Source organism: Neodiprion lecontei, chromosome 1 (assembly GCF_021901455.1).
Source record: "Neodiprion lecontei isolate iyNeoLeco1 chromosome 1, iyNeoLeco1.1, whole genome shotgun sequence".
Lineage (NCBI taxonomy): Eukaryota > Metazoa > Arthropoda > Insecta > Hymenoptera > Diprionidae > Neodiprion > Neodiprion lecontei.
The window spans coordinates 12588122-12612435 of NC_060260.1; the positions used below are offsets into that span (position 1 = coordinate 12588122).

General features: G+C 37.2%; 1 long non-coding RNA gene across 2 annotated transcripts in view; it reads right to left on the bottom strand.

Moving 5' to 3' along the window:
* Window positions 1-314: 314 nt before the first annotated feature.
* The window catches only part of LOC124294147, a 36749-nt gene continuing 12749 nt past the window's right edge, over window positions 315-24314 (bottom strand). Inside the window, exons 1-3 of one of the 2 annotated variants that reach the window (XR_006904035.1) lie at window positions 2995-3094; window positions 2603-2881; window positions 315-692 (exon numbers count right to left, since the gene is read on the bottom strand). This is a non-coding gene — a long non-coding RNA (uncharacterized LOC124294147). Of the gene's footprint in view, window positions 693-2602; window positions 2882-2994; window positions 3095-24314 lie in introns of those variants that run through there. The other variant, XR_006904036.1, reaches the window with a different exon arrangement.

A 24314-nucleotide genomic window follows, 5' to 3' on the forward strand; every position in this document is an offset into this window, starting at 1 on the left:
TAATTAACCCTGAATCAAAGCTTATAAACCGGATATACGATGTATTTATACATAGCAAATACGCTGAAGTTCAAATGCCTGTAACATTCGCAATTCTTGCTCTTAATAAAAAAGAATAATACTCCATAACTATTGCAAGTTACTGTGCTGAATGCGTTCAAGGACATTTGAAATGAAAGTATGGAATAAAAGCTGATTGGCATAATTTAAATTGATATAATGTTTCTGGGTGAACTCGCGAAACAGACTCATAAACAATTTCAATAATTTATTCCATTCCGTAAGCGCAGATGACAGCTGTTAAAAAACACATGTCGTTTGATTTTCGATGATTCATAAGGTATAAAAATTAGAAGTAATCGGAGGAGATCACGTAAGTGATCCTTGACTTTCCTTGCGAGTGAGCCATGACCTTTGACTTCATCTGTCATACGTATTACAGATGTATTTTCAATAGTGACTTATGTGCAGTCAAATTGTTGAACGGTAGGAGAAGTGGAATGTACGAGTAACTGATTCTGTAACAAGTTGTTGAACCATCTGGCGCTTTCCAGTTTGCGTGCAATTCTACCTGCTAGCCGTTAATCGCTGTAGCTGCCTGTGATGGACTCTCATACCATGTGAGTACCACGTGGTCTGTCGTTAGCTGATTGATGAGCGTGTTTCCTTGATCACTTGTAAAGTGTACACATCTGAAACGTGTTAAATCGATCATGACCGTGTTCGAAAAGGGTGCGAAGACTGATGAACATTCAATTTAATTTGTTTTTACAAATGACGTGCGCATGTTCAACTAAAGTGCGTTGGAAAAAAAAAAAAAAAACGTTTGTTTTTGAGGTGAAAAATCTCAGAAACAAGATTAGTGATGAATTTTTGTCTGAATCATAAATCGGGTCGAATCAGTATAAACCGAACTAATGGCCATGAAATAATAACTTGCAACGGGTATGACAAACGGTAAAGTTGTTAGGAACTCAGGTTTGTTTTTAGATTGCAGTAGAATTGTACAATGTATGAATTCTAGACAGCAGTTGAAAAGGTCGATACGCTATAAAGTTGGTCAAAACAAGTGAAGGTAGGAAAACGCTGTAGATAAAAGAGAAGTTGACATTTTTTTCAAAAGCACAACCTAAGCACTGTACAATGTCTTTAAAGTATATAATATTAGCTCAATCACGCGCGTGTGATATTGTCTTTTTAGATTTCAGATTTGCATTTTTAATTTTCTTAATAAGATTCTTTTTCTCACATAATTATCTGTAGTAAAAATTTTTTATCATCCACGTACACTTATGAAAATATCAAACACGACCGTTTTCAATAACCATAAATATAAATTGAAACTAAATGAAATTTTCAGTTCTGAGGAAGCCTGTCTTCAAAGGCTCGAAACGACAATTTAATTTGACAATTTTTATAACGTTGGACAGAGATAAAAAAATACGAACTATATATATTTCAGTTGTAGATAAGCACGTAATATTCAAGGTTATAAAGACAGTTGTACACGAGGTTTTTTAATTATGAAAGAATCGTAGCTGATCTAATGACATGTGGTATAGAGTCCCAATACCTGATCGCTGAAAGAGCGGAAGAATCATGGTAAATCAGTGTATCGGTTTGATTAAAGTAGTGGATTTGCTCGATTAATACGATGCAGTCTCAACGTGTGAGATTTGTGTCTTGTTCAATAAATAATTGACGCGAGTAGCTTGCTGAGGAATACGTTGTAGTCTGATTAAGAAATGTGACCACAAAATAATTCTTTTTTTGTCTGACAGGTAGCCAAAGCAGCTTCGTACCAAACGGTGATATGTGACAGTAACCTCTCAGATCGAGTACAAACCTGGTCACTGCGTTTAGAAGAATTGAAAAGATCGATTGCGAAAGGCGATAATTTTTCCATCTTCTTGTTCAATGTTATCTATACGTATACACCGTAAGGCTAAGTCATCCGTAAAACATAAATCTACCTCCATCCTAACGTCAAACGACATTGCACATAGATAAAAATCAAAACACAGCTAACGAAAATTTCATTTGAATGACAAGTCGCCACTTCCGTCGATAAGTGTCTTATTTCTAATTTCAATTGCGTGAATTTAAGTTGCACGTCAAGTCACAAGATTACGCAGATTTCTACCATTTTTCTACATAAATGCAGGTTGATGATATTATGTATTGTTCAACCAACGAGAATTTTCAGACAGATTCATCACGTGTCGTTAATCCTGCCTGCCTGCAGCAAAAGCGCATTGAAGTAAGAAGCTGAAACATCGCATTGAAGCTACCAGCGTCAAGAAACCTATTTTCTAGTTTTCTACAGCGAGACTGCAGCTGAACACACATTCAACGTCACCGGACAAAACTGGCTATTAACCGGGTGACACCTTGGCGTTTTGGTATCTTCACTTGGTGTTATCGTAGCTTGTGTCCGACTCGTGATTGGATACTGTGGTAAACTGAACTTCTGACTGTTCGCCTAGAGAGCTTGCGACAAATCTCACGTGTCGAGCTTTGACAATGACGGATGAATGGTGACCGACTAACAAAATGGATACGAGCTTAGAGCAAGACGCTTATTATAGGTATATATGTGTACCTTGCATAAATCCGTGGTATCCTTCTGAAGCTTGATGCACGCGTTCATTAATAAGAAGAAGGTGGAGCATTTGCATTAGTGATGAAAAATTGTTCAAGAAACTCGTTGACACTCCAAAGCTCGCTTGGATTTTAATCTCTTCATCAATCCAGGAGGAAGATTTCTAAGAATTGAATGGGAAAATAATCCTGAGAACCTTGTTATTTCCACCTCGAAACATCATTTGTTCAACGAATCGCAAATCAGGGCCCAAGGTATTGTGACTCCCTCTAAAGAAATCTGAAAAAAAAAACTTTTCATAATGTAAAACATGAATTGGTATTGAATTGAATATTCTGAAGGACGTCCCAATGTGACGAGTGTCAGTATCTTAAATTAACTGACGCCTTGACCTTTTGATTGTATTGACGCTTTGTTCTCCCGTCACAGACTTGAAGAACCCCAGAGAAGTGCATTGCAAAAAAAATTGCTCTATAATAATGCGAAAATTAGTTGCTCCAGAGCGCGAAAGCAGAATAATTTCGCCCCTTTGTAATCCTCCTGAGAATTTCTCTGTGGAATATTTCAATTACACTCCCTTAGTAAGATCATGTCTGATTTTCGGGGCAATTTCGCTTGCCATAACTTCAACATTAAGACCGATGTTTGTAGAGCATATCATAATATTATAAAATAGGAAATTTTCTGTGTCAAATTACGTATCAAAATGTTCTCTGGCTCATCGACTATGTGACCTGACCAAAATTCAAACTTCCACCGCAGGCTTGCTCGGACATTTGAAATTTAATACGAATTTTCGAATCATAACTTAAGTGTCGGTGACACAAATATAATTGACGATCAACGATATTGAAACATGGCTGTAATACCTTCTGCATTCATCCGTAAGGTACCAATATCGTAGTTCATACTAAATCGCAAGTCTTTCTTACCATATTCACACGTTTTAAAGATGAAACTTTGTATCAGAATACGGCAATGTGTATTTTTCAACCGGTAGGATAATGGTTGTGAAAAATATTAAAACCTTACAATTAGTAACATGTTTCTCGTTTTCTTGTATCTCGTAATGCCCAATTAACATGACGAGACGGCAGGAATATGGCTGGTAATACGAGTTAAAAGATCATGATTTCTACGGAAGAAAAAGTTTCACTAATGATCAAGCAATAAATGACAATAACGATATATTATTTAAATTCTAACAACAGGTACAACATTTGTACAGCATATCTTGATATAGACCATCAATTTTGAATTTCATCCATTACTAAATTTTGTTCACTTGACCACAGGTCACAATCCGCATGGTTGAATCAATCAATAATCTTTAGTACAAAAGTGCTTATATTCTGTTACCATTTTTTCATTACGTTCAGAATTGAATATCGTACTACTAATCTGTCAATCATTAATTGTGTAGGTAGCTAAGTTACCGACTAGACGACAGATCTACTACTGGAATAGAGTCGTCTACTCACCATCAAGAGACACAGTCTGTAGAACTTTGGATAAAACAAAGTGAAAACAACATAATATTAAATAGGAATGTATCTTCTTCGTAAAAGAGAACATCCTTCGTTTTTAAATGATCAATTTTCGATTGCTAGATGAGTGTTTTGTCGAAGGTTGTTGTGTTGGGCACCGGTGTGTGCTTACACTGATATTTCACGAGGAATGCAACGGTGTTAGGTCACTCTCGAAAGGATTGACAAGGTAAACGACGAAAAGCGTTGGTGCAAATAACGTGGAGGATTATATATCCTGCCGACTAGCCAGCGTGACACGATAAATCCTTAAATCCGTCTTAGAAGCGCTTCCTTTGGATTCCCTCGAATTTCTCACTATCTATCACTCTTGATACTGGGGCGAAGGCCGTTACTCGTATGCAGATCTGCGACCCAAACTACCATTGGTACTTCAAGCACACATCCTACCACGCTTGTCGTCCATCCGACGACCCACAGTTTCTTCGAAGATAGATTTCCAGATGACTTTAAGCCTGAAGCTGTTTGATGACCCGTGACTCAATCCTCTTATGATCCTTCTCAACATCTTAACCCTCGAAGGTGATCCATTCCCAAAATACCTACATTATATCAAATGCCCAAACGTTCCGTAGCAAATTGTTATACCATAAACCTGATTACATGTGTTTATTGTCATTTACTTTCCACCATGTCTAGTTTGTAGTTACAGTGTCCAATACATCTCATCGTTAGAGGATAATTAATGAAGCACTTTTCGGTGGGCACTAATTAGAAACACTCAGCTCTAGCGTGACAAGATGAAAATACGAATCCTTTGTGTATAAATATACGGGATACGTGATATTTCCGACAAGTGTTTCTTATTAGCGACCGTCGATTAGCTAAATGGGTTCAATTTTCTCACCAACCGAAACTAGGGGTAAAAGGGGTGAAAATCAGGCATCTAAATACAAGCGAATGGATAATTTATGGTGCGAGGTAACCATTGTCGAAATGGCAGTTCATCCATAGTCTCCGGAAGTGCAGTAGCTCTTTCTAAAGCCTGAACCGAAAGATCTATGGTGGAGTAGAGTTATACGATGGAGAGAGACTCCTACGGTTACGTGTAAGACCATTATCTACGGACCTGCAAGACCCGGTGAAATCTTCAACATTGATTTACAAGTCTCTGAAGTTTTATCTTGGCGTCCGTCAGTCGTTCCACAGTTCACGATACGAAAACCTCAGATGATATTTCACATTCCTTTCGGGTTCTTGAAGCGACCCGTGTGTTCACATGGTCATTACGTATTACCGCAGAACATATTTTGTTCGACGTAGGTATTTGAGACGCAAGCGTTTGTGGATGTACAATGAACGCAAAATGAAATTTATCCGTACCTTTAATATACCTGTGGCGTCAGTCAGGTTTACAACTATCCACTGTCCGAGGTAGTTATCAACGCTGGAGAAAACACGGGTGAAATCGCTAAGTGGTAACATCATCTTCAGTAATGCCTGTGAAACTGACACCACCTTGAGATGAAGGCGTCTCCGGGAAGCGGAAACACTTTGAAGGCGAAACAAATTTAAGTACGAGACTCCTGTCGGGATGCAATAAGAAGAGGATGTTTCGACGAGGCTTTTATCGAGCTAACGAGCTAAAGAAAATGCAGAGACATGTTTGTTTCAGTTTTTTCTTCACATTCCCAGTGTCTCGTACTGCAAAATATTACTGCAGCAGGGCTATTTTCATGCTCGAAGTTGAAATTCGTGAATCGGGCATATCGAGTCTGATCTAGTTATAATTTGATTTCCATTCCAAGTTCGATAAGCCTTCAAATAAGAATAGGTTATTTACCAATCAGGCATAAATTATTTTCTCTTCTCAAAAATACCAAGACTCTACGGTAGAGAAGTTCATACAAATCGTGTATAGTTTTGGTCATTGCCGCCGAAATAAATCACAAGAAGTGATTTGACACCGTAATTGATAAATTTAAACATTGTATTTGAACTTTGAATGAATTTTTATTCAGCTTCATAAGGTACATTATAAATATCGTAATTCCAAAATGAAGGCAAAATTGCTCAGAAAAAAAACAAAAAGAAAAAAAAAAAACAACACAACGTCAGTAAATAATTATATGTGCTTTACTAATGAGAAGAACAATTTTCAAAATACATTAGCTTGTTGCCAGACATGAAGATTTCCTCATTTAGGAGTAACATTCAGCTTTTGTATCGCTCAAACAACATCCATAAATCAAGCATATCATTGGTTCAGTTATAATTGCGTTCATATTGATCAGATAATTTTCAGAAAGAAAATTCCATAAGCTGTATACGAAACTCTGGTTAGCATGATGCAGTTTTCATCAACAAATAGTAATGATTCATTAGAAAATACACGTTCTATTCATCAACTGAGGATACTGTACTCCTGATTCGTCCGTAATTGTTCGAGTGGTGGTTTCAAACATATTTGTATGACACATTACAGGAATTTTGTTTATTACAAGAATTATTTTTCTAAGATAACCCTTTTCCTATTATTATTATTACACTTTTTGCAAAACGAGTGGCAAAGATTTATGAGACGAATTTATGGTGTGAATTTATGTCACGAATTTTTTCTCTCTCATAACTAACTCACGTCTGTTTTTCTCTACCACACGAAAAAAAAACCAATCGGATTCACATGCGTGACGATATTTATATGTACGGTATATTTTCGGAGTCGAAATGACAGGGATTGTGGGGTGGATTGTGTAACAAAGACTTGTTCATTGGTTTATAGTTTGTAAATTAGTTCTAAGTTAATTTAGAGTCGATAGCAAATGTTTGATTGATAGAAAATAAGTTCAAGTTTGTTGACCAACGATCTTTACACGGGATTGTTGTAAAAAGAGCCGAAGAGGCATTCGGTAAAAGATGTTGGAGAAATTGAGACGTTTTGTGAATAATAAATATAGTTATTTACGAATCCATCGAGTGCACTTGAATAGTTTTTATTTGAATTTATTATTCAATTTGAGTCGTTCCACCTCTGTTATAAAAGTTGATCAGAGAGATTCTGGCAACTTTAGTTCGTCTAAAAGGAAAAAAATCTTCCAGAGAACTAAAGACCAGGATTTAACCAGTTAAAGATTTCAAAAATTCACAAAACTTGAAAGGAAACATCTTAAACAAATCACCAATATATCTTAATATAAACTGACAAGTCTTCTCGTATCCAACAAAATAAATAAATAACCGGAATATAAAGTGGAAGATAGAAATTCGGGAGACAACACCGTTCCATCACAAGATTGCGTTACCGAGTGATCTTTCAACTTGTGAAAAACCTCGATCGATGCGATATTTACTCCAAAAAAATACTGTCCACGTAATTGCCGTCTCGCATGTAAATCCAACAAGTTGTTTCTTTTGTTTTTTGATCAGACGATTAACATTATCCGTCGTATTATCAACGAATGTTCACGTATACGAAGGAGGAAGAGGTGCAAGAACGAAATAGATCATATCACGCCGAAATTGAGGGGTGTAAAAAACTGCGTGACGATATACGTTGTGGGGGACGGGGAAGCAGGGGGGAGACGAAATGACCGAAAATAGCGTGACGTAGTGTTTGAATGGTCCCTAATTGAATTTTGATATTTGGAGATATAAACGTCAACGTCGAAATCGACCAGAGCACCCGAGTAAACTGTTTAGCTTTCGGCCTGTGCACAATACCGTATTTATTTACGAAGCCATTGGAACATGTAGCTTGTTTGTAAGTAGGATCGACTTCAAATTGATTATGTTTTCATATAAATTATGAATAATCTATAGTAGCTCAGTCGTGCCAATTTTTCGGAATGATGTTTGTGAGCAAAAATTATTACACTGAACTTTGCGAAATGGTTGGAAAATGTGTAAAGAAGTCAAACTATGTTATTCGGGGCTAAGCTCAATGTGTTGGTTGGTTCGTAATTTCCTAGCTTCTTGTCCAGCGGTAAAATACGGAAGGCTTTAAACGAAAGTTATAGAACGTTCTTTATCGGCACAAATACAAAACTGACCTGATCCGACGGCAGATAAATATTTTAAAAATTTACTCTTCAAGAGTAAATAAAAATTACGGATTCGTTACGACATAAAGTTAACGATACCTTATTTATGATGTATAAATAACCGCATAAAGTGGATACTGAAAACCATATTAACCCTAGTCCCTTACACCTATGAAAATTTCTGCAATTTTTACACGGGGCCAGTCAGGCCCCATCCAACTTTGAACTTTATTGTATTACACAACATTATACAATATGCAGAGTCATAACTTGAACAAAATTCTGAGACAAAATTAAAAAAATCAAAAATAGACTCCAATAGTCTCGGCAAAAAATGATTAAAGATGTGAGAGAAATTGTTGAAGTTAAAAAAGTGAAAAAATACGAAATACTTGAAGGCGGCTCCTACAATTAGACCTTAAATTTTTTCGAATGATTGTTTATTGTCTTTGCAAAAATAACTCTGGTTCAAGTGCGTCGATTTTGAAATTGTACGTTTAATTGTACGTTAAATAAACGATTAGGGTTGAGAAAAAGTGGAATTGATACGTCTACTTTTCAGCGCACGCCATGCGTCGATATCAGCGGCTGACGGAAGCGATATTGATATAGAGACCATCAAGAGTATGGCTGGTTAAGTCCGATAAATTCAAGCTGTTTGCCAAATTTGTAATTAAACCTTTTAATAGCGATGCAAATTTCGAAAACGTAGTAATAAAAAATATTCAATAAGTCTTTACTGTCACTGTGATAACTGACATATAAAGATGAAAAAAAAAACGAATTTTCTAGTCTAAATTAAAACATAAATTAAGTTCCATGGTTCACATTGACAGAACTTTTTCGTTGATTACTGTGGTTTTTTTTTTTTTATTCTCTAACTTTCAACATTTACACTTACGATCTACAGGACGAGACGACGCAACATAATTTTCAACAACCAAGCGAACTTATCTGAAGTGACGTTTGATTGGGATTTTATTGACGTCTCGTCCTAATATATCAAACCCTGCCCAACCCTTCGGAAAATGTAGAACCCCCAAATAGTATGATTTGAAGATCAAAAAAAGAATTCATACTTATATTTATACTAATATTCCAAAATCCTGGATTTTTTTGCATTTTCAGGTGAAAAAAATACTTAAAGTATGGAATGATTAGGATTTTTCTTAAATCCATGATTGTTTATAGCTGTTATAAATAAACATGTGCAAAAAAAAAAACGTCTGTTTGTGAATGTATTTAGTTAACGGAAAAATTTGGTAACAAACGTATACTAGAAACGCTTGGAATTCATTGGTTGACAATCAGATATCTCAGAATGACCTTTAAATTTACAAAACTCAATGGGTAAGGGTGGTTTTCACCCTCTTTAAGGCTGCATATCGATAGTATTGGTGATTACACCTATTCTCGGCCTAAAATCGCATAAATCTCATCCAAGAACACTATCTAAAACAATGTTGATAATTCGTCCCGTTCGAGCCCCATTTTTGGAATTGTCTTTATTTTTAATAACTTTTTGACATCAAATTCGCATTCAGCGTCGAGAAGTTCGTAACAAACTTATAGTCGCACTTACGTCCAAGGTAAAAAAAAAAAAAAAAACTGAATTGCGTGCTGAAAAAGTTCGAACTTTACTTCGGATAGATTTGTTTGATTTTGAATTTTGTTGCAGTGCCTTTCGTTCGTTGTACGATACTCGGATGCTTGGATTTTTCAAGATTAGCGTATCGCAATCATTTGCATTTTGCACTCCTATTATACTCATAACTCGACTCCTACTCTCCAACCTGAAAGCCTCTTCACTTCATTAGACTAAGCCATCTCTCGCACATTCCGTGCGCACCTCGCTATCACGTCCTATTCTGAGAACAAATTACTTATCCAAACTCACTTGCCTGTATACTTTTTCTCCGGCTTTCAGACTCAAAACTTTGTCCCTCACAACCTAATTGATATAAGCCCATATCACGTCATCATTCACTAATCCAGATATCTCCGTTCATTGAACTACGGAGCGATATCTCGTCCATCATAATCTTACATTCGACGAAATTATACAGTATACACCTCAAGATTCCCGTCATCCGTAAATGTAACAGCAGAGAACATCCCAAGGGCTCTGTATTTATTGTCGCTTGGGAATACTTGATCTTAAGTTCGTTATAACCACACGATTGTTTCTTGAACAGCCAATTTTTCGAGATATAATCCACAGTTTCATGAGAATTGTTGTAAGGAGCTTTTTTATCATCCAGTAACGCTCGTTTAGAATACCACTCATCATTTTAGCTTTAGCCACAACATTTTTTCACAAGCACAGCTGATGTGCTGGTCCCTTATAATAGTAATTTTCTCGAAAACGAAGTGCAGGTGGTTATTATCGTTACGAAAAGAAACAATCTATGCGCTCTAACAGGCAACAGGCTACAGATAATGAAATTCAAACTTACCGCTATATATTTCAAGATCCTCTAACGCTCTTCCGATAGGTGCGAATGAGAAGTAAAGAGGTGAGAAAATCCTAGTTACTCGACATGGAGTCTGTGGTTAATTAACACGCAAATCAATAGACCTACCATTTAACACTTGCCGAAGTCTTACAAATTTCTCGTTCTCTCCATGAATTGAATATGTGATATTAAGCAGACAGTTTAAACTGTGAAACATATTGGTAATAATAAATTGTTGAACAAACATCGACGAACCCGGCATGGATTTAAAATAATTTACATTTGACAGAAAAGGAGAAGAATCAATTGAGTTATGCGACCTGAAGACAAAGAGGACTAGAAATAATCGAAATATATTTTTTTATAATTTGAGTTCAAACTATTAAATTTATTCCTGTAAACACTTTTAATCAAAAGTTAGGTATCCATAGAAAAATCAAATTTTGAATATGAAAAATATTTCTAAAACAACAAAATGCCGGAAAATGGATTATTCTACTCAAAAAATCATAACTCACTGAATTTTCAATGTTTTAAACTAAAAACAGACCGAACAATTGTTAAGATACAGATAATTAAGAGAAAAAAATTGTGGAGATACTGTGTAATGGAAAAAAGGTATTTATTTGAGTGAGTGAAGTTTAATTTTTAGCAAAAGAGTGAATTAACAATTTTTACGATATTTCATTACTACTTATTTTGGATCAAATCAGATTATTTTGGACATTTTTCGTACGGAATGTACGGTGACGATACCGCGGTGTTAAGCGTCAGGGTTAATCTTTACAACCTGATTTTATTCGCACGTATTTACGCATTGATTTTAATTTTATTTCCGGACGAATGATAACAGATGAATGTGAATTTGATTGAGAAAATTTATCACTTTCATAAAAGATACTGAAAATATTATGTACAACTCATCTAACGGATTTTATTTCGCTGATTTCTTCTGATTATTTGATATGAAATATTAGTTAGAAAGAATCCGACACAGTGCGTACTTGTACTATCTCGCTTTTTTATAAATCTACAGTTCAAACATTGAATCGCAGGGAATGAGTGGCGGTGAAAATACGTGGAGTTGATGTAAGGTCTTGAACTACTACGCAGCCCTCCGCCTCTTCAATTGTCTGGACCCTTCCGGGCGTGGGTTTTCAAATTTTCGCACTAAAGGTCGAGACGAGTGTAAGGTTGTCTTGGATTTATGAGCGCGAGCTTGAATTTGCAGACCTGGCTGTTTGTCGTTTGGTTCAGCGGGAATAATACTGCCTGCTGTACAAAGCCGTTGAACAAATAGAAATCCCCTTTAAAACGGAGCTTTTCGCTACCTGCCACAGCTACCTAGACCGATTCTGTGTATCTCTTGATCCTTCATCAACTGTCCTCAATGACGTAGCAGGAATAACATTCTCATGGGGGTTGTCAAACAATTGGTTTCGTTACGGTACGAAGGAACCCTGGAACAAATCCGGATACTCCCTCTCCTTTTTTTTCAAGGCACTCAAATTTCCCTGGACTTACAGCGAAATTTTGGAAGTACTGGCTGAAAATTCACTCGTCGATGAAAATGAATTCATTAGTTTTTAATGAACGAAGAAGGCTTGCTTGAAGAGGTCAGAGATTCCGATTTCGGATCCACGCGAAACGACGAGTACCGGATTTTGATTACGTGCCACTGCAGTACAAAATAAAGGTGCGTTAATATACCGAACGTGTACCCAAAGCAGAGTCTGAAGGGCCCGTTAAAAAAAGAAGGATCCCGCTTGAAGGGAATGGACCAACTAAAAATACCAACAATAACTGCAATACAATCGATTCGTGAATTCATGATCGCTTCGTGAAAGCTAGTCAATCGAACCGACAAGTCGCAACAAGCAATTTTCAGCAATGGGGTGAAGCTGCTGACAGCCAGAATTTCTAGAATTAAAGTTCGAAGCTTTCGAGGCGTGGGCGATCCTTTTCAAGTGACGGCATAGAATTCGGCAGAGGAAGAGAACGAAAATTTTTATCAGAGAGAGAAAAAACAACTGTGAAAGAAGAAATTCTTTCGAGTCCAGACACCGGCCCTGATACCAAATTGTGAGAAGGATTTTGTCATTCACACCGACCAAGCAGATATTAAAATAATATTCATTATTGTTATTCGTTACACCAATCGTATATTTCTCTTTTTTTTTTTTTGTAGAAGCCGTAGAAAAGTTGATATGCATAATAGTGTATTTTGTTTATTTCTTTTGCTCATTTTCACCGTGTTGTCGATACCAGTTGACTTATAAACGAACCATCGCCGCGTAAGGTTCAAAGCTGATACTTGTCAAGCGAAAAGACATGAATTTAAGGTGACGCATTTGTGTATTGCACAACATGCTATCAGCCGATCTCGAAAACCGCTTATAACCGTTTTTGTTTGTTTGTTTGCAAGAAACGACTGGAGTTTGAGAAAAATGTCGAATTATTTTTTAATCCGGGTGTTCACCTGTACATTTATTCACACCCTAAAATAGTTTGTTCTGTTTTTAGATTGATTTCGATTGATCGTAAGCCCTAATGACTCGTACTGCATTTTCAATCACTTTGGGGGCTGCTCAATGTTTACCGGCCGACCAAGTCAGGATCCGAGATGACAGCCAAGACCGATGAATTTCTTACGGTAGGTAAGTTCTTACAGAAGTGGAATAAATTATGTATCAATTTTGTATCAGCACGCGGCGATCCCTGCCAGACCTCCAACTTCCCAAGACGAGAGCAGATTCCGACACTCGAAACGTTGAGACGCGAAGAAGCCGATTAACTTATGATTCTACCAAATCCCAAGGAGGGGGAGGAGTAAGGGCGGGCATTTTTTATCGCTAATCTCCAACTCCCAAACAATACCATGCATGCTATAAATTACGATGAAGTAAATGGCTGTACGATTAAGAGAAATGTTTCAGTTTCTACGTACATCTTTCGGAAACGAGAACTTTTCAAAGTGGTACATTTCATTTTTTAATCCACTTTCCTCAGCCTGACTGATTTCTCATCGCGAAAGAAGCACATCAAAAATACATTTCTCCTTATTTTGAAAGGTGGATTAATGTAAAATTCGTGATCCGAGGAGGTCAATAGAAGAAGATGTTCGTCGGGAAACGTGATTGACAATTTGCAAAAATTATATTGCACTTCTACGACTTTTCCACGAGGCCCAGCTAGCCATCATCAAGGAAAATTGGCTATCCTAAGCGCTTATGATGTTGGACGCTGGGCTCGGTCGAAACATCGTAAAAGTGTCATGTAATTTGTGCAAGTTGTCAATCAATGATCTTCTCCGACGAACGTCTGCCTTTTTGAAAGGTAGGAAAGTTTGTCTGTTTATCAGTTTGTAACGATTTCCTTAGACAGATGTTGATTTCTCTAAAACTACAAATAATTACATACATGCAACGAGATAGTTGGTCAACTCTATAAGTTTATTTTGTTTATCCATTGAAGAAAGAATCGATAACAGGAATGTATATTTGTCGATTGACGGAATATTATTACTAATTGTATTGAATTGGGAAATTAAGATTTTGGACAGTTAAAAATCAAATGTATATGCTTATCTTTTAGAAGCGTCAAATGTTGCAGCTAAATCGTCTTAATTGTCGTGTGAGTCGTCAGTAGGTATTTCCAATTGTGTTATTCAGTTTGCAAAATTTTTAATTACGAGAGAAGTACATAAATCTATTTCCCAGCGAGGTTTGAAGAAAGACGACGAAAGAAACTTCGTGTGGAAATAATATATTTAATAATACTTTCTAATTCTGAGTCGTACATGTGTTCCCTCTTCGACCGATACTAAACAACTGACTAGCCTGACATAGTTTTAGCGCAAGCTCACCAGTCACTCATAATTCAGCGCCACGTGTATATATGTAACCACACAAATTCTTAGAAGCTAAGGATTCGGAACAATGCCACAGAGTCACTGACGAAATGAAGCGATGTCATGTGAAATTGTGCGATATCACGATTGTAGCTTACATAACTGCTCTTCATCGCTGAAAAAGTGCTTGCTTGCAGTTTTCAGCTCAACGCCGTCTAGCGCTAGGAGAAGAACGAGACAGTGGAAATTCATCGAATCACATTCCAGTCTGCTCGAGTAAGCACAACGAGCAATTTTAAACCAATCTGGAATAAATCAAGAAACAACCCGGGAACCCCAGCGGGCTTTAAGCTCAACGAAAATACTAGTGACAGGATTTAATTTCAAAAGAAAATCAATATTTTTTTTTCGAAAGGTGTAGCTATCGAAAGAAATAAAGATAACGAATTGAAAACACAACGAAAAATGCCAAGTAATTCAACCTCCGCGTTTTACAGATACATTCCGAGACTTTGTACCACCAGATATTCGAACAAAGTTAATACTGGAGGTGGTGGTTCTATCAATACTGGTTCAGGATCGTTCCACCTCTACCATTCGCAGGCACATACATACAGAACCTAGACTTTCGGCGAGTCTGGGTTTATAGATATTGAACTACCATCCAAACTAACCTGGCTCTGACAGCCTGGCTATTTATGTCTCCCACCACCATCTCCGCAACCCCCGTCAACCTGTGACCTCGGAACGACATTCGCACACACCCTCCTGCATTCCTTCCATATTTGTTCAAGGTACCCCGATGGTCGAGAAATTTTTAAGAAAATTTCTCTCCAATACTGTCTTCTCCCCGTGTTTCACCATTCCATTTCATTCCATTTCATTCCATTCCATTCCATTCCATTCCATTCCTGTATCTTGAGTGTTCCATCTATCCCTTTTTCACTTTTATTTCTCATCCTTTCGATACTTCGTATACCAACGAATAACATACACGTACGAAACACATGCCCACGCACACCGGAATCGACTTAACAGGTGTAAATATCTGTTTGCTTCGTTATTGTTATCTGCGCTTCGCTACCCACCGTTGTCAACACCTCCAGATATACGTTGTCGTAAATTTGGCGGACTATAAGTTTACAGATAATCAATAGACGACGGTGTGCTCCGTACGTACCGCAGGAAATCGAACCTTTTGTGCACAAGTTTAACTAAGTGACCATGTAGGTACGCCGTTTGGGCCGCAAGCCGCGGCTTTTTCGGTCAGAAAATTACTTTACCTATATCGAAGGTAACTTTGTCGAGTACGGATGAACAATTTATGATCGAGTTTGACGCAACCGACGAATGGCCACGACTCGAGGATTGGTACAGTTTACTGGCTTGTAGGTATCGCGGTGGAATCAATTAATAATCAAATCCTTCAACTGACTCTAGGATGAACTACTTTGCAGGACAGTTGAACAAACGAAGGCGGTGTACGTGTAACTACATAAGCTCGCGACGATAACTAATTCAGAAACTGTTGTTACGTTGGAGGGTGAAGGCAGATGTGTTTCCTTCTAAAGTGCCAACTATACATGCGTACTGAAGTTGCACGGTGCCCTTGGGAAGGGACTGAGCTAACTAATCTTGACTAATTAGTCACCACGATAAATATAAATTACCACACGACGCCGGTCTAGCTGTCTAGTAATCTAAAGTTGCTCAATTTTCAGGGCGGTCTGTCTGAGGATTCTAAGATATACATGGCACGCCACGCGTCCATTCTGCATGAATTGAACACCCTCGGAATTTCTCAAAACGACCGTCACATTATACGTAACACACTGCGTATAAACACCGGTTCTTGAGAGTTGCTAGTCGGAATTATTAGCCCATGTATATGTATATGCTCGTGTAGAATGGACGTGTTGCATGTCATGTATATCTTAGAATCCTTAGACAGACCACCCTGAAAATTGGGCAACTTTAGATTTGGCGAGTAATAGAAGGTAACGCAACGATTTCTTTGTGCGCTTTTATTTTTCTAAGTTGAAAACTTTGATTGAATGCGTGTTTCGAAGCAGTTATTTCAAGTTGCAATCTTGCCGTTGATTACAAGGAATCACATTTCACTTTTATGGTCTTTTCATAGATCTGAATGTATGTTTTCCGGCCGCTTTTACTTCGATATCAGATCTTCAAGTTGTTAAACAATAATTCAGAACCGACGAAAACTGTTGATTATTTTAATTAATTCAGTATCGATTGCGGCAAAACACTTGGTAGGGTTCGAAGTATAGAATAATAACAAAGAAAATACCAGCGTTTTACGGTCAAAAGTTATGAAAGAGGCTGAAATTATTGCTTAAATTGCGTGCAATTGTGTTTGGTGAGTTTTTCTTTCTTCATTTTCTTTATCATTTCCGCAACATACCCTTACGTCTCCTGCGTGCTTCCATAAACCAGCGTCAAAGTTTTTCAGCTGACGCTTCTTCGCATTCCATTTATAAATCAGCTTTCCATAACTTGCTGCCACGCGCAAACATAATCAAGTATGATTGTTTTTATTTGATAACCTCGTTGTTTTTATTGATTAAGTTAGTCATTTTACTCTTCTTCAAAATTCTCTTTTCTTTTGTATTTTGTATTTTTATTTCATTTCAATTTTATTTTTTATTTTTTATTTGATACCTACTGTTTGTTTTTACTGTACAATCCATATATTTTACTATTGAATTTACTTAATTTTTCCTGATGTATCCTTCATTTTGTTACTTTGGTTTTATTGTTTGTTTTCTTTTTCTTTGTGTTCTCGTTGCGTAGTCCTTAGGGGATCGTAGTGTCCGAGCACTTATAACAACCCCGTTTCTTACTCTTTCCCTCTGCTAATATCTCTGAGAAGCATGTCGCGGTGAATTGTTCTTCAGTACAAAGTCTCGCTGAAGTACACAGTGAATAATGACTTTAACAATTTTGTAACGAAAAGTGCCTGTGAAAAAGTATCGGCACGATCATGAAATAAAATGTGAAATTCTATCTTAAAAAATTATCGTGACTCTTCGAAAACGTAAGGTACGTCACAAACCTTATCGACGAAGCTATAGCCATTGAAGATTGCAGACCGAGGAGCATCGCAAAATTAAACCAGATAAGTTGCCACCAGCGGAACGAATTTCAACTTGAAATATAACAAAAGTAACGAGAGATTTGATTATATGAACGAAAAACAGCAGGGACAACTTGAAGTAACGAAAGACGATAAGCATTGCAAGGGAGGGCGGGACAGGCGTCATAACACGTGATACAATGCATCAATCACGAAAGTGTAAGTGACGTTTAGTGTCTTTTACCGGCCGCCGCCAGCCGCTTGAGTCGCATTATACATGAAGGACGTTTTTTCGCTGCTAGACAAAAAAAAGAAAAAAAAAAGATTCGTCGTTTCTGCTGTAATTTTCCATCTAAATAGTTTATGTGACATTGATATAACATTGTAACATAATAATTTGGACACAGGTGTTAATGTCCGCAGAGGTTAGTACACCAGCAGATAAGAGCATGATTTTTCGATTACCGCTTATATTTCTGTCACAATTTTTGTTTCTGTTTTTAATTAGCTACTGGGGTAGTGATAAAGATGGGGTAATACTGTTCAACATTAGAATTACCGAAGTTAAGTCGATGTTGTTTTTATCAAAACCAGTCGAAATGACTGGTCTTCAAAAAATCGTAATGATAGCAAATGTTTGTATCGATATTATATAGTTCCAGTGTTCAACGGTATCCCATCTTCCCCCAACCCATATTTGGGTTTATTTGTCTGTATGCCACTGTACGTGAAGTGTACAAGCCAAACTAATAACGAAAGTTCATGGGTATCCCACGTCACCTACTAGCGTATGTGTCCTTTTTCCATTTTTTAATTTTTACAAAGTTACTAATGAAAATTGATTCAAACGTGAATGCCAATTGTAGGACCGCTTGACAGAGATCACATATCTCATTAATGTAATACTCAAAGTATAGAAATAATGAGTGAATATAGAAAGTGTTCTTCCTCTTCAAGACACAACTTGTAAGAATGTCTGTAAGTGTGTTTACATTTTGAAATCTTACGCTTCTTGGTGCGAAGCTCGTAAGACAGTCAATGACCGTCTAATATTGAAATGCGGATATGCATCATCAATATTAATATTAATCACGAGGCAATTTTCATTTTGTGAAACGTATATAATTTTTGAAAAACTGGTGAATTCGAAAAATTCATTCAAGACATTAAAAATAATGTCTTATTAATCCTGGAAAGCTTAATGTCCCCATCATGCTCCGCCCCCATCTATGTACGATTTAACTTGAAGAAAAACGATTCACGCATACAATTTTAACTTTACACGCACTTTATCGAACTGATGCTTGATATTTCCATGTGAGTGAATGATTTAATGAATGATCGGACGCATGCTTATATAACGTAACGTAATAAAGACGATTTCAAGTTCGAAAAGATCGTATAAATAAATTTGTTCGCGCCACTTTACTATTATTATATTAGTTTGTAAATTTATCACAGCAAATACTTTAGTTTCGTTATATTTGTATGTTGCACCTATTTACCACGTATAAGGTGACTAAAGAGTCACAACAGTAGATTTACTTTCTTATTCCACATGACGCGTAGTTCAACGTTATAGTAATTCAAATTACGTACTTATTTCCCACGTCAGAAATTCGTGGGCCGATACTCGAATCGGCAGTTACGTACGTTCGCTTGGCCGGTGAGGGCGCAGCGCAAGTTAGTTAGTCTCGAGCGCTCGAATAGGTAGGACGTGTTAGGCTTTCCTTAGACACGCGCGTCGATTATTTCGTTTCGCGTAGTTTTAAGATTTATCCGTTTAACTCGGTCGGGGGAGGCTTGTTTTACCCTCCGGTTGGGCCGGGGGTGTCGCGTCTCCCTGGGCGAGCGTCATTGCATGTCAGCGTTGGTTCTCGAGACGTCGGGACCGCTGTTTGCATGGCATTGGGCCACCTTGACGCTCCCCACTCCCTGCTTCCACGAGTGCGTGGAAGTTGTGGAGCACGGTTTCTCATGGAGACTTAGATAAGTTGGCTTAAGATCATTGAATGATCATTCAATCTGGTTGACAAGGAACGCACCAGCGACTGTATTATCCTGGTTTATGATGATCTGTTTTGCAGTTAATAAACACTTGTCTTGCTTCGGCTTTTCCCTCTGCACCGTGAGGGTTTTTATGCCGAAGCAAGCGTCTTGTCTTTCCCGCGAAATTGTGTTATTTATTTATTCACCCTCTCACTCACTCATCCCATCCCGATTGAAGTTAGAGAAGAACTCTGGTCAACGACCAAAACAAAATTAATATTGAAAAATAAATAAATTCGCCGTTCTGCAAGTATTGAAAATTATACTGATACTTTATTTGATTATTAAAAATATCAAGACTATGGGAGTAGATACTATCGATGTACTAAAATCCTGAAAGTATCGTACCTCAATTTCAACTGGTTTTTGAGAGAAAAAAAACTAGTCAATTAAATAAATTTCTCTCAGAATTGAGTTGATCGATTTATTCGAAAATTGAATACGATAATGCGGGAGTCCAGAGGTTTCCAAAGACATAATGGACAGATTTTTAACTTGGTAAATTAATAACAAAAAAAAGTTTCTTCTTAAATTTTTGTTTTCCACTGTTATACGTTTCGAGCAAACTCATGAAATTATTATTTTTCCATTTCCTATAGATTTTGTAATAACTTATATTGTGTACGAAATTTTCGTTACCCGTATATTTGCAAATTTTACTCCCATTTTCGTATAAATAATATACTTAAACGATTCGCTCAAGTGGGAAGTTTGGGAAAAGTTTTTATCAAAATGTATCTTTAATAATTTTTAACACGAATAATATTTCGCAACACGGTTATTCTGACAAAACGGTCAACCCAATAGTGCAATCGAGAAAATTACAAGTCTGTACCCATGTGGTCGGTAATACCGCAAAAAGGATTGGAATCCTTATCCAACTATTGCTTCTTCCGGTCTAGCGCATCTTGCTTCGCGTATAATCTCATGATATTTTTTCTGCTATTATATTTCCTACGTGCTGAGCATGGAAAATGTTATCTTTAAAAGCACCCACGTAACTCGGATAAATCTAGAAGGTCTTTTACCGAAAAATTATACTTTCATGATGTGACTTCGCACAGTATTACAGCTGCTTACTCTACACGCAACGGTTATCATCTTTGCACTATCTGACTATTGGATAATATGTCTTATTGTTAGAAAGTTGTATTGGAATGTTTTTTCACAAATATTTAAACCAATTCGTCACCATTGACGGCATTGAAGTTAAGGGATTGAAGAAGATTTATTATGGACCTCAATAATATGGAAGAAGGAAAATTTGAAATGGGTGGAAGAGATTTAGAGGTAACGTTTCGACTTACGGTATTGTGAAAAATTGTGCCTTAATGTAATCGATGTTATTGACAAACGAGAAACCTCTAGATTAAAGCAGCTTCAATTCAAATCGGATTGATTAAATGTCAAGAAGCTTTAAAAGTATACGAAGAATTGCATGTCAACTCAGAAAACGGTTGACCGTGAAATTCTTTATTCTTACAAAGGACTTCCGAGCGATCGGATGAGCCCTAAGAAGTATTATTATTTCTTTAGTAACTCATGTTACGTTTTGCATTTTGTAATAACCGGTAAACTATGTAGGGGCTTGAACTTCTTTATTTGAAATTTGTAACGGAGAGATTTATTAACGACCCAATGAATTCTATTTCATCTTTAGTTTATCACATACCGAAACATAAATCTGAACTTCACTCACATTTTGTTTTGTTACTATTGCTCCATCGTGACCTGGTTTCACTCAACCTAACTTTACTTACAATTAGCCTGGTTCAACTACAGTAAAACCCAATGCACCAGACCCATCCTCTAGGTTCAAATCTTCCGCACTTCCGTTGGCTCCCCCGTTCGCTTTGCTTTCGCCTAGCGCTTGGCTATATTCCTTGACTTGATTTACATGCCTTTTCCACACTTCTTCTTCTCCTTTCAAATTCGTTGCTGGTATCGCCTTTTCCCCGCGTACATAGTTTCAGATTTTATTTCCTTGATATCCTATTCATTCTTCTTGTGACGCTTTTGGTCGTTGTCCGGAGAACCAATTTTGTAACTCTCCACCTAATCAGTTATTCTCGCATGAACAACAACGTTTCTGGACAGCCTTGTCCGGCATTGTATTATATGTAGGACAGCGATAACTGTGGCATTTCCTAATCAGTAATGCGTAGACTTTGTCATAACAGTAAAAATAAATAACATCGTGTACTCGGACCATAAGGACTGACTGTAGCAGCTTCAGTTGTTTGGAACGCAGGGCACAAGGCAAGACATCAGATGAGAAAAGAAGGCGATGTAGTTTGCTTTAACTTTTCATTGCATCTTCAGTGAGGTCGAGAGAGACACCGATATACATTTTGTTTCAACTTCTACGTGCAACCTGCAATCTGCAGTCTGTGACCTGGAAGATTCAAGAAAAACGTCCACTCCATTTTCGTAAGCTCTACAGACAATTCTGTGGGAACGACTTACAGATAACTTTACGTACTTACGCCACCATAATAACCAAAGAATGCAATCATACGTGACTTGTTCATTTTGCCTACGGAACGCCCCGGCCTCTACTGTTTTCAATGTCATCATCGATGTTGACCATTCTCCGCTACCTTACACGCAAGGTAAACAGCGTACTGCTAATGATGCTGTAGCTTTAGCTACGACTACCGGAACAGATTCAATAGTACGGTCAAGTGAAGTTATTGACAACCTGCTGATGATTGGGGATCAACTGTATATTTACAGTATATTCGAGCGTGACAAAGTATGACCTGAAACAATTTATTAACCGCATTTGGCTGTATCTGAATTATAATCAAGTCAGATTGTGATGGATCCAGCAATCAACAAAAAAGTCTCCAAGGGATTCTACACGGAAATAATTCATAACAAGCTGAATTTTGGTACAAGTTGCACATTTGGGTATGCAATATAAGAATTGTGAGGTATCCGTGAAAATTTGCTTCTGGAAGCCGGGAATGATGTAAAAGTACTTGAAAAAATGGAGTTTCCGACGGCTGACGACAAATAGTTGTTATTAACTTTATATATTTTGAGTTTCCCTACAAAATTGTTGTTGAGACGAATAAGTTTTGAGACAGAACCGTCCGAAAAAGGGCCAAAATTGGAGAACCCGTAAAGCGTGAGAAGATTACAGTGTTTTACGCGGATTGAGCAAGAAATGACATGAAATTTTCTATCGATTTTTGAAAACGTATCCATTAGTCAAATCTGGTTCACGCGATACGCCAGAAAACACAAAAAGGTATTTTTGGGTAATATTTCAAGCAACTGGCGACTGCCAAATTTAGTATCTTCAACAGTTTTCAAGCTTTCGAAGACTAGAGAAACGCTTTTTGGTAGGGTGTTTTATTCCTTATGGAACGTAATCAGGATATTTTGAAATTGGATGAAATTGCTCGGCGATTTATATAAATATAGCTTCGGATACGGAAAATTAGGTCAGGTAAATGGTACAGGAATGAAAATAAGATGACGAAACGACGAACTGATGCACTACCGTCTTTACCGATTATCCTACATTGAGCGTGAAAAGGTTAAAGAAATCGTTGCTGAGTGCGAAGCCAGTGGCATTGTTCGGAAAAGCCATTCATCGAATGCCAGCCCCATTTCACTGATAGATGAAAAAGACTCGTATGAGGTTCGCATGTACGTAGATTATCGAGGGGCGAATAAAACGATAAAATCTGATAAATTACACTTACCGAACATTGAAGAACAACCGAACCGACTAAATGGGATATCGTTTTTTATATCATTGAACCTTAAGTCGGGGTTTTATCAAATTCTGATGGCTAACGATTCGCAATTAGTAAGAGTTCCAGCATTTGTTACACCAGACGAGCATTACGAATTTATGCATATGCATTCTAGCCTCAAAAATGTCTCTGCTGTATTTCAGAGGGCCACAAGTAGAGCTCTCAGCTAGCTGAGATTCATCACTGCTTTAGACTTAACTAAAACCAAACAACTTGCAGCAAAAACAATAAACGGAATCCATGCTCTTTGAATACATGAACTAGAATCTAACCATTCTTTTACCACTTTTGAGGCTGTGATAGCGATTCTTTATGGTGATTTATCGGCGATCTGTATCGAAATAAAAAATTGTATTCCCATTTATTTTTGTAAGTCGTGCTTTACAAATTCTATACGTGAAATGTTACCGATGTTATTTGGCCACTTAGCAGGCTCCTGCCAATCAGTATTTTATATTGCATTCTTTGCACAGTCTCAATAGGCTTAGAAACATCTCTTGTCTGGCAAAAGAAATCGTTTTTCTTCGCATCACGTTACAAACCAATTCAATTCTAGACAGTATCGTCGAGTAAGATCGATATCTTCTGTCAACATTTTATTCTTCTCATAAAATGGTTCCTACATTTTTCATGAAATTGTTTCCTACTGCATTATCTGAAGTCGTGTTAATTTGAGATTTTTTATTCAGCCGTTTCCGACCTTATCGCGGGAGTTTGTCGGGACAGAAAGACAAACCGATATACAGATCGACATTTTTCTAAAAACCTGTTTTTCGGATACAAGACGTCCGACTTTAGACGAAGTCATTTTTTACCAAAACCAATACTTTTGATCCCATTTTACCATAGATGATGAGAAGTAAAAATATGGTGCAAAACAAGTAGTCTTGTGTAATATTGGTTGTAAAATTAGAGTAGAATAACGGACAAATATTTCCTACGATCTCAAAAGCCCAGCAGTAGTCC